The sequence below is a fragment of the Malania oleifera genome, chromosome 2 (genome assembly GCF_029873635.1).
Source record: "Malania oleifera isolate guangnan ecotype guangnan chromosome 2, ASM2987363v1, whole genome shotgun sequence".
In the NCBI taxonomy this organism is placed as follows: Eukaryota; Viridiplantae; Streptophyta; class Magnoliopsida; order Santalales; family Ximeniaceae; genus Malania; species Malania oleifera.
Genome location: NC_080418.1, coordinates 128708071 through 128718001, shown reverse-complemented (window position 1 = coordinate 128718001; position 9931 = coordinate 128708071). Strand labels below are relative to the sequence as shown.

Genomic DNA, 9931 nt, shown 5'->3' with positions numbered 1-9931 from the left:
AGGGATCGCCCTCTCATTGTTGTATGCATCGGTGCATCCTTCTTTGCTCCTAAGCAGAAATCCTTAAACTTGAAATACTTCAAAAGAAGAGAACCGTCGACCATTGAAACAAAAAATTTCAATGTTGCACTGAAACTCATTTTGTCTCTGTTTCCCACACAAAAAATGAATTCGATGAATTTCTCTTTTTCACACAAGAAAATGAATTCAATAAATGGGTTTATATAGACTTGGAGCGGTTGCAATATTTAAAATCCGTATTAATTTTTTTCTATAATTAGTTATTTCCTCTATCTCACAAATCTTTCCATTTTAACCTTTTAGAAAATTATAATGGCAAAAACATTAGTGCTATATATTTTAGCCACATGAAAGAAGATTTTCATCAAAATACTTACTAAATTTAGCTAAGTCTTACAAATGCATTTAAATTATTAAATTTTAAACTAAAATTCTTAAATAGTAAATAAATATATTTGTCAAGGTTAGATAATATTTTGAACTTTGGAGTGCCTATGCTTCTTAACGAGACAAATAAAAAATTTAACATCTGTTGAAATATGTTAAATGGAAGTAAGGAAGTATTAAGTCTATCTAAATATTTTAAAAATATTTTTTAAAACTCATTATCAACTAGTCTTGGTCAGTAATAAAATGCTAAAAACTTTGAATCGTATGATTTTATAATACATTGTCCTTTCTTTTTTAGATAAAATGGTGTTTGAGACTTTTGGGGTAATTAACTTATTGGTTAATTAGATGAATTTCTTTGTACACATATTTCTTTTTTTTTTTTGGTAAAAAAATAAAGGTATACTCTTAATTTCCCTTAGTCCTATGTACTTTTTATTAATACTCTTAATTTCCCTTAGTCCTATGTACTTTTTATTAATTGCTATATTTGTATACTTTTCTTCTTATTATATCACAAACTCTCCTTTGAAAAAATCAAAAAGTTAAAGAGGAATAATGCTTACAATATAATTTTAAAAACTTAAAGAGAAATACGATTAATACCACCAGACAATCACTTGAGCACTTAAAGAAATAACCATCTTAGTAATTTTTCCAATAATTACTTGTTGATATAACCTAAGTAAGCCCTATTGAACGATCTGATTACAAATGCACAAGCTTAAAACAAAACCCTTGAATGAGGGTTTTCCTGGAAGACTAATTCCAGCAAAGGATTCCTATGTAAGCAAATACGATTTTCAGGTCAGTCAAACAACAATATTGCATCCTTCGAAATTTATATTTATTTAGGTTTCAAATTCCATGTTTAAAATGCTTTGAACAATTCTATGTTTAATTCTGACATCTACGACAAGGTGACTCAATCCTCCCCCCACCCCCAACCCCAAACCCCCGACGCAAATTTGTTATATATGATTTGTATGTTTTGTTAATGTTCTGTATTTGTATAATTCTGTTAAAATTTCCAGTATAAAGGATGGTATTTAATTCGTCATTATGCCTACAAAAAATGAACTCACAATGATGCATGCAAGGTATTTGATAATATGCTTGTGAGGTACCCAGCTATGCATGACATTTGCAACTATTAGGGACCATGTTGGTAGATTTGAAAGCAAGCCCCTAAAAGGAGGTATCACTTTGATTGCCTTGGGTCTGTTCTCTACCCTAAGCCACTTATTAAGTATGTAGTCCACCTCATATTTTGATATTTGAGGATTTCGATTAGGAGTTATTGATACTGCAGACACCCACACCAAAACCCAGAGGAATCCAGATAATCCAATTATTACAAATGGCCCAAAAAGACCACCCCTAGAAACTGGCAAAATAAGTTAGGTATGCACATGTATAAGTGCCTGATTCTTAGAAACTTTGCTAATATAAGTGTAGCTTATGTTATACAATGAAATGATATATGACTTATTGCCAGAAAATCGATCATGTTCAGATGTGTCACAAACAGAAAATGGTGCATTTGGGAAGTAGTATGCTATTGAACATGATGCAAGTGGGAACACCCATGTATCTGATCTTACCATTGTCTATGTGAATAGCACTAGAGAGGTTTTATTTCTTTTGGATCAGTCTGTGCAAAGCTGGTAATTAGTACAGAGAATGCTTCTTTCTTTTATAATTATCTCTTCTCACTTCTCATAAAATTTAGCAGTGTTGAGAGGTTAAACCTTCAGCCCATATATGTCTATGTACATTTTGAGTTGACTTAATGCTTGTTAAATATTTTAGAATTTTGATGCCTTGTTTGAACCAAAAAATTTGTTTGAGTATATATATGTGAATCATAGAATTTGCGTGTCTAACAGTTTGATGGTAACTATTCTACCCTATCAACAGAAGCTCAAAAAATATTTACATTGTAAGTAAGTACATCAGTGTTTGAAATTACACAACTCATCCCAATAGTGTTTGCCTCAAATTAGGACACTTAATAAAAAAAATAAAAATAAAAGTTTCTAGAACTTTTATGAAATTAAGATAAAAATTTTCAGAAAATATTGAAACTAATTTGGGAATCTTGTTTCAAATAAGGAGTTTAGTCATAAAAATATTAAATCCTATGGCAAAAGTAGCATTCACATCTAAGAGTTGAGAGATTGAGAATGGATTTTAAGAGACTTGCTCTCTTGCTGATTTGAATAAGATAGAACAGAACTAGAGTTGTTGACACAGGGGAATGTCATTATGCTTATTTCATGAAATTTTCTTTTCTTCTTTTTTTTTTTAAAAAAAATAATAAAATAAATTAATTAAAACAGGCTCTCAAATTCAATTTATTTGGACTCAAGTTGAGTGGGTGCAATTCCAAAAAATATCTACAAATTTAGTTTATATACATATAAATATAAAGAATTTTTTGTCACTTGAGTGGAGGCTACAGTCCACGCTTGGAACTACGTAGCTCAGCCCATGCATTGAACTAATAGTAAGGTTACTTAATCTAAGCTTTTCTAGTGTAGAATAGAATCTCTTTTGTCACATTGGTTCTTTTCTTCTTGTCTCGTGGAATTCCCTTTGGCTGCTGCATATTTTGTCATTTTAAATTTCTTTTGGCTGTTGTATATTTTAAGTTTTTTTGGGAAAGAGCAGCATGCCCATTGTCTTCTAAGCACTCTCTACTCTTATATATTTTAATTTGACTAACAATAAATTAGTCCACATGTCTCTGTATGGGCTGTTGCCACAGATCATGCTAAGATGGTCTGCTCATGTATATTTTAATTTTTGTAATAATGAATTTGTCCTATTTTTTTACTGTCCAGGCAATCATAGGGTACTAAATCTCCTATATGCAATAGAGATGACATTTTATATTCCTTCTGAAAATTATATGATGTGTGCTAGATGTCTGATGTCTCGGAGGAAGTTCATTTATTTACGAAGAGTGAAACTATGCCTGTGTTATTCAAAAAAGGGTTGGTACAAATATGAAATTAGACATTTCATAGGACAATATTTATTTCCATCAATTTGATAATTGTTTTAGCAGTCAATAGACAACTTTTACATTCCACCACACATTTCATTCATAAAGAGATGGGAATATGAGTTCGCTTATTGTTAGTTTGCTTGATAACTCCCAGCCTGCACATATATTAATTTTGCCATTGGTTTGGACTTGTTTGTAGCACAACACAAGGTGGTAACCAAGTTACATTATTTGTCCCACTGCTTGGACCAGGCCTACAATATCTAATTATTCTCGTCCTTAAGGTCAAGATGACGTCAAGAACTGTGCTTGTGAGAATTAAGTGACATAGAATGACATTTTTCATGCAAATATCAACCCATCAACATGAATATTTGTAAGATATGTTATCAAGTATTTCTTACAAAGTAAGTAATACAGGTAAACATAAGTAGGAACTTTCTACTACTGACATGTTGACACATTGACAGAGATATGAAATGTTTCCCTCTTTTATTCCTTTGTAGTTAAAATGGGGGTGAATGATGGAGAATAAATATTTTGATCTTGAACTGAATCATGATACATTCCGCTACAAAATGAAATTGAACAAGGGAACTAAAAATAGAATTAGATGATCACTGCATCACTCAAAAATAAAGTTGCTTGAATAGTGGGATATTGAGAACATCACTGCATCACTCAAAAATGTGTTGGTTCAAATTATTTTGGGTCTCAAAAATCAACCTGCTTCCCAGAAAGTTCCTGATTGAGCTGGATGCTTTTCTTATATTTGCCTAGGAAAATGAGGTTGCCAATTCTTATGATGAATGGTGTTCTGCGGCCCTCATTAAACTAAAGGAAGCCTCCCCATTGAGCTTAAATGTCACTTCCAATTTGTGCGTACAAACTCCCATTTGTTGAGCCATTTTGTAGAACATTTTATGAGAATCTCAATGCATCTCTCTCTCTCTCTCTCTCTTACAAAATCCTTTTTTATTTATTTGGGTGCATGTTGATTTACTGATTAGTAAAATTTTTTACTAGGTGGTGCTTGCATTGCTGAATCTAGGAAGGGATTTAATAGTAGCAATTGGAAAATGAATCGGAAGCTAGCAATTTCAGAAGAGTTCCCAAAATATGAATCGGAAGAATTCCCAAAATATGAATGGAGAGCTATTATGGAAAAGTATCTAATATCCAACCTTAAACATGTGCTACATAAAAGGATCTTCATGTGTGCCGAGGTAAGTAGGTGACATGATATTCAACTTTGTAGTCAATTCAATAGTTTCCTTCAGATTTATATATTGCTGCCTGTTGTTTGAAAATTTCCACTTTCAATTGATAAGAATCTTATAATAGATATAAGTTGGCATTTTCATATGAACACCAACTAAAATTAGTAGTAGAAGAACACATTTAGGTTTCATAAATAATGCCTTTGTGATTTTCAAAATGGAGTAAAATAGAGGGTCCATAATGGACCCATTATCTGTAATGGATTCAACCAAATGGTTAAAAAAAAAAAGAAGAAGAAGAAAAAAAATAGGACATAGTGAAGGAGTTGAATCCAGCTCATTTTATAGATATGCTGACATGTTTCCTCTCTGAGGTTTCCTATATGTTTACAGAAGATGTTGAAAAGCCCTACTCATTTTTCAATTAAATTATTCTTTGATTTATTTATTTATTTTAAAATTTCTAGATGCTATGAAACCTCTACCTCCACTCCTATCATTTATAGGTGGCATTAGGAAGAATGCTGAATGTCTGACCCCAATTGCAAGAACCATGGTTTTGGTAATATTAGGAAGGATGTACAGATGACACAAACCAGAGCATCTAATATAATCTAATCTTGTATGTTTCTTCCAAGAATTTCAATTTATTTATTCTTTGTTGAATAAAGTCATGCGATCCTAAAGCTACATATGGAGAGGAGGTATCAAATAATGTCACATCCTTGATATCCTGGCTGTTTGAGCTTTTAAACCATGGGCCTAGTCTTTGGGCTTTTAAAAGAAAAGAAGGGCATGGTCTTTGAGTTTAAACATTGGGTATGGTCTCTTTTTAAAGCATTGGCTTAGGGGCTTTTCGTTAGAGCATGGGCTTGGGCACTTTTCTTTTGAGAATGGGCTTGGGGACTTGCTTAGAGCATGGGCTTTGGGACTTGTGCACCGAATTTTATGGTAGATACTCCCTTTTGTTCCAACTGAATATCTATGGTAAGATCATGGAAGTAAAGCAAACATGAAACCTGATTTACCTTAGGTCTTCCTACTCCTTAGGGTATTCTTTTTTCGCTTGCTACGCTTTTGGTTGCTCATTCTCTAGTGTTTGGGACGTGCTTAAGTATGCGTTTGCCCCCTCTGGTCATGGGAACCCCTTTGGCCAAAGGTTTTTTGGCTCTGACCTTCCTCTGGTTGTGAGAACCCTTTTAGGCTGTGACTCTCCCATTTTGACCTTAATCACAACTAGAGCTTCTCACCTAACTCTCACTATCGTATTGTCTCTCTTTTTTCCTTTTATTCCCCCTCTTTGTTTGTGTCCTTTACCCTCTGCGAAGGCCCTTATTTATAAGGTTAGGGCCTCGATCAGCCATTGTAAACAATAAACCAAACTTTCCCTTACCAACACTTTCCTTGTATCCAATTTTTCATGCACATGCTTTCCTTCCTCCAAAAAAACTCCCATCCTCGACCATGGCTTATTGAAATCAGATTCTTTGAGCTAATTTCTTTCCATAGGGGTTCCTGACTGAGTAATGGGATTGGAAAACAAATCAAGCCTCTTGGCAGCAAATCATTCATTTTTAAGAAACAAAATTTTCAATTTATTAAAGAATCAATCCAAAAAATTTCTCCTTTTATTGCTTGATTTTGTCTAACCTCTCTTTGTGTGTGCAGGTGCCGATGAAGGTGCTCAAATATCCTTCGAATATTCCTTGTATTTCTCTGTATTTTATGCATTCCCCTATATTTCCATGTATTTCTATATATTTCCCCCTCATTTCCTTATATTTCATGTATTTCCTTGTATTTTCCCACATTTCCCTATATTGCATGTATTTTCCTGTATTTGGCCTTTCTATTGTACCCAAATAAATGAAAATTTTGTTATTTAAGGCTCCAATTAAAATTGGGTGTCTACACCACCCCCTAAACTCCCCATTGCTCTCCCATTTTGCTGAACTTTGGCCCTAAAATTTATCAACAAACGAAATCGACCAAAACCTCTTTTTATTGCTACACATCCCCAACAAAACCCTAATGACAACACACCCTAACATCATTGTTGCTGCTCACAGCTGCAAGGAAACCCCATGGGTATGACCAGTGGCCTCCTTTTCCAATTTACCACACACAAACCACCTAACCTAAGAGATACGAAACCCTCATCACTTCCCCTTTTAGCCACAAAACCCATAGCAACTGCTATGCTTGCTGTCTTAGGGCTTTTCAGCAACCCCATGCTGCCCTAGCTACCTAAGAGCTCCCTTAAAACCCTTACTCTAAACACTTAAGACTATGCACAAGCACCTTGTCGTCAACCTTATCCTTAAACATAGCCAACACACACAAATATACAAGAAAGGCGATAAAAGTAAGAACATGAACTTATTATTTTTTGTAAAATTTCATACCTTTCTATGTATTAGATTCTTCTCCTTTCTCTATTCTCTCTTCTTTCTCTTCCTTGGTATGGCCGACTTCTCCTTCTCTCTTCTTTTGTCCCCTTCCCTTCCCTCATCATTTTCTTTGGGTTGTGTTGACTTTTTGAACTCGATCCCTATTTTAATGCTGACAAAGTACATGTTTCTTATGTATATATTTAGTGCATGAACAAATCATGTTTCAACTTACATATAAGGACAAAAGGGACATGGAAGCCAAGAGGAACCTGAGGATTATACACTTGGCGCATTCCATGGAAGACAGAAGAGTAAAAGAAGAAGAAGAAGACATATTTGTGTTTATTGTATTGTCATTTAGTTTTCATATCTGGCCTGTAATAATGCATACATCTTGCATGATATGATTTGAATGTTTAGACTGCACCATAGACTGACCATAGGGAATTAGATGGTCATAGTTTGACCTTAGGAGACCTTACCTTTTAAAATTAGGGTCAAAATTCAGTTATAACTAGCCTCGATCATCCGACCCACTTAGGCTATAAACACCTCGGTAGACCGACCACATTGAAGGCCAAAAGTCAAATGTTTGACCATGCCTTGGGCAACCGACCTAAAATGAACATACCTTCCACGGTGGACCGACCATATGATTTTGACTTTTCCAACGTCCTCGGGTGACTGAACTTGTAGTTCAAAAACGCCTCGGCCGACCGGCTTTGAAGAACCGACAGACCGGCTTTAAGCTAGGTCGACCAAACCTACGAAGGTTTGGTTTTCGCCTTTGACTCAGCCGATCGAACCTTGTTTGAAATTCAAATTTGCTGTGAGTGTTTAGCTGACCAACACCTTGGACCGGTCGACCGAATCTCTCGGGTTCTAGTAATTATAAGCGCTAAAACGTAATTAATTTTTAATTAGACAATTTTCAAAATGACGAGTGTGTCCCTAACAATCAAAATTTTCTAAAAATCTATATATACTCCTTCATAAGCCAAAATTAGTAATTTTTATTCATGTTAAAATTCTCTCAAATTATTTTATTAATCAAAGTTCCCTAAACTATTTTTATTGCAAAAATTTCTTTGGGGCAAATTTTTAAACAATCTCTCCATCTCTCTTTCACTTATCCATTTTCTTGTAACGTCATTTTTGAAAGAGAGCAAATTTTTTAGGGCATTTATATCATTAAAACCATTTTACTCTCATTAATGCCTCGTTTGTTTTAAAATCAATTTTAAGAGTAAATCTTGGTTTCTCCTGAAAACTTTCTTGATAAATATTTTTAGAAAATTTTTTTTATAGGGTTTAAACATTTGAAGTTTTTATCATATATATTATATACAAAGGTTGCAAAAATTATTTTGAAAAACCACCTTTACTCTACTGAACATATTTCATATCATCTAAGAGTGCATTTTTTTATAGCAGCATTGTGTACATCTCTGTTTGTATTTAGAAGCATTTCAAATGTACAAAATTTGTTTTATTGTACCAGTGGGGTTCAGCCCATTAATTGAACTTGAGAGTCTTTACTCTGTAAGAGAGACCGGTTGGGTTCAACTCGAAATTGAACTGGGGAGTCACCCCTCGGTAAAGGAGATCAGTTCGGTTAAGCCTAGTAATTGAGTTGGAGTATTTCTCATTCCATAAGGAGAGGTGTGTAGGTTGGGGTCAGTCCTGTAATGTGACCTGGGGTATTCCTTTTCCAGTAAGGAGAGGTAAACAGTTTTTGCTCTACCTGTAAGAGAGGAGAGTTAGTGGAATCCTTGAGGGGTATGCTCAAGGCGGGGACATAGGTTGGTTTGGCCAAACCTTGATAACAAATATCGTGTGTTTTTCTCTCCTCATCTTATTTAATTTCTACGCTTTAAATTCAGCATGTGTATGCTTGTTCATTTATAGTTATAACTAATTGCATGCATACATTTATTTTCAATGAGATACACGTGTATGTCTGCACATATTACTTATTCAGTTTTACATACATGATCATAATTAAAATGGGATATGATATGTGGTGAATCGGTGTAAATATTTAATTTAGTTAAAATATTTTCAAAACTCAATTCACCCCCCTCTTGGAATCACACCAATTCCAACAATTGGTATCAGAGCTCGATTGCAATAAGTTTAACCGCATTTGCATAAAGATTGTATCCCTGTTTTGAGGATAAACCCTTTGCAAAACCTTCACTGCTTTTATTATATAGATTTTACCATTTGAATTTTTGAAAATACTTTTGTAAAATCAATTGATTGGAGGTTTTGAAAAAGGTTTTAGCAAATTCTTTCATATCCCATTGAAAATGATTTTTTAAAATGCATAGTTTCCCAATATTTGAAAATGATTTGAGCATGACATGGTTTAATGCATATCATATGAGTGTCGTGCATATTTCATATTGTGTCTTAGTTACTAATGGTTTCTATAAGATTATGTTTAATACTAGTACTAAAGAGATATGAGAACATTAATAATTTTGGAAAAACCAAGAGAGAGAGGAACGCCACCTTGAGCTCTAACGACTAAGAATGAGTAAACTAATGTGCTATATCTTCCTCCTTCTACCTTATAGCTGATTCATATATTGATTCATGTGCTATATCTTGTATCAATTTTATTTGTGAATTATATGATGAATCTAGCGTTGAATTTATGTCATGATTTGTATGATATATCTTGTGTTAAATCTTTGTATGAATCATGATAGTTTTTTTAATTGCATGATATCTTATGAGGTTCATTTTAAAGAAATTTTCATATACTCATAAAACTTTAGAAATTGTTATAAATGGGGTTATAATGCTTTGAATTTAAATAGTGTTTTGTGCTTAAAAATTCTGAATTTTAGTATGCACTATTATCAATTGAGAACCATAATAAAATC

The 9931-nt window shown here is 33.6% G+C and overlaps 1 long non-coding RNA gene across 1 annotated transcript; it reads left to right on the top strand.

Annotated features, from left to right (window-relative positions):
• Positions 1 to 1133: 1133 nt before the first annotated feature.
• LOC131149125 (uncharacterized) lies at positions 1134 to 6496 on the top strand. Its single transcript, XR_009135136.1, has 3 exons — positions 1134 to 1218; positions 4451 to 4650; positions 6313 to 6496. It is a non-coding gene; the product is annotated as an uncharacterized LOC131149125 (long non-coding RNA).
• Positions 6497 to 9931: the final 3435 nt, after the last annotated feature.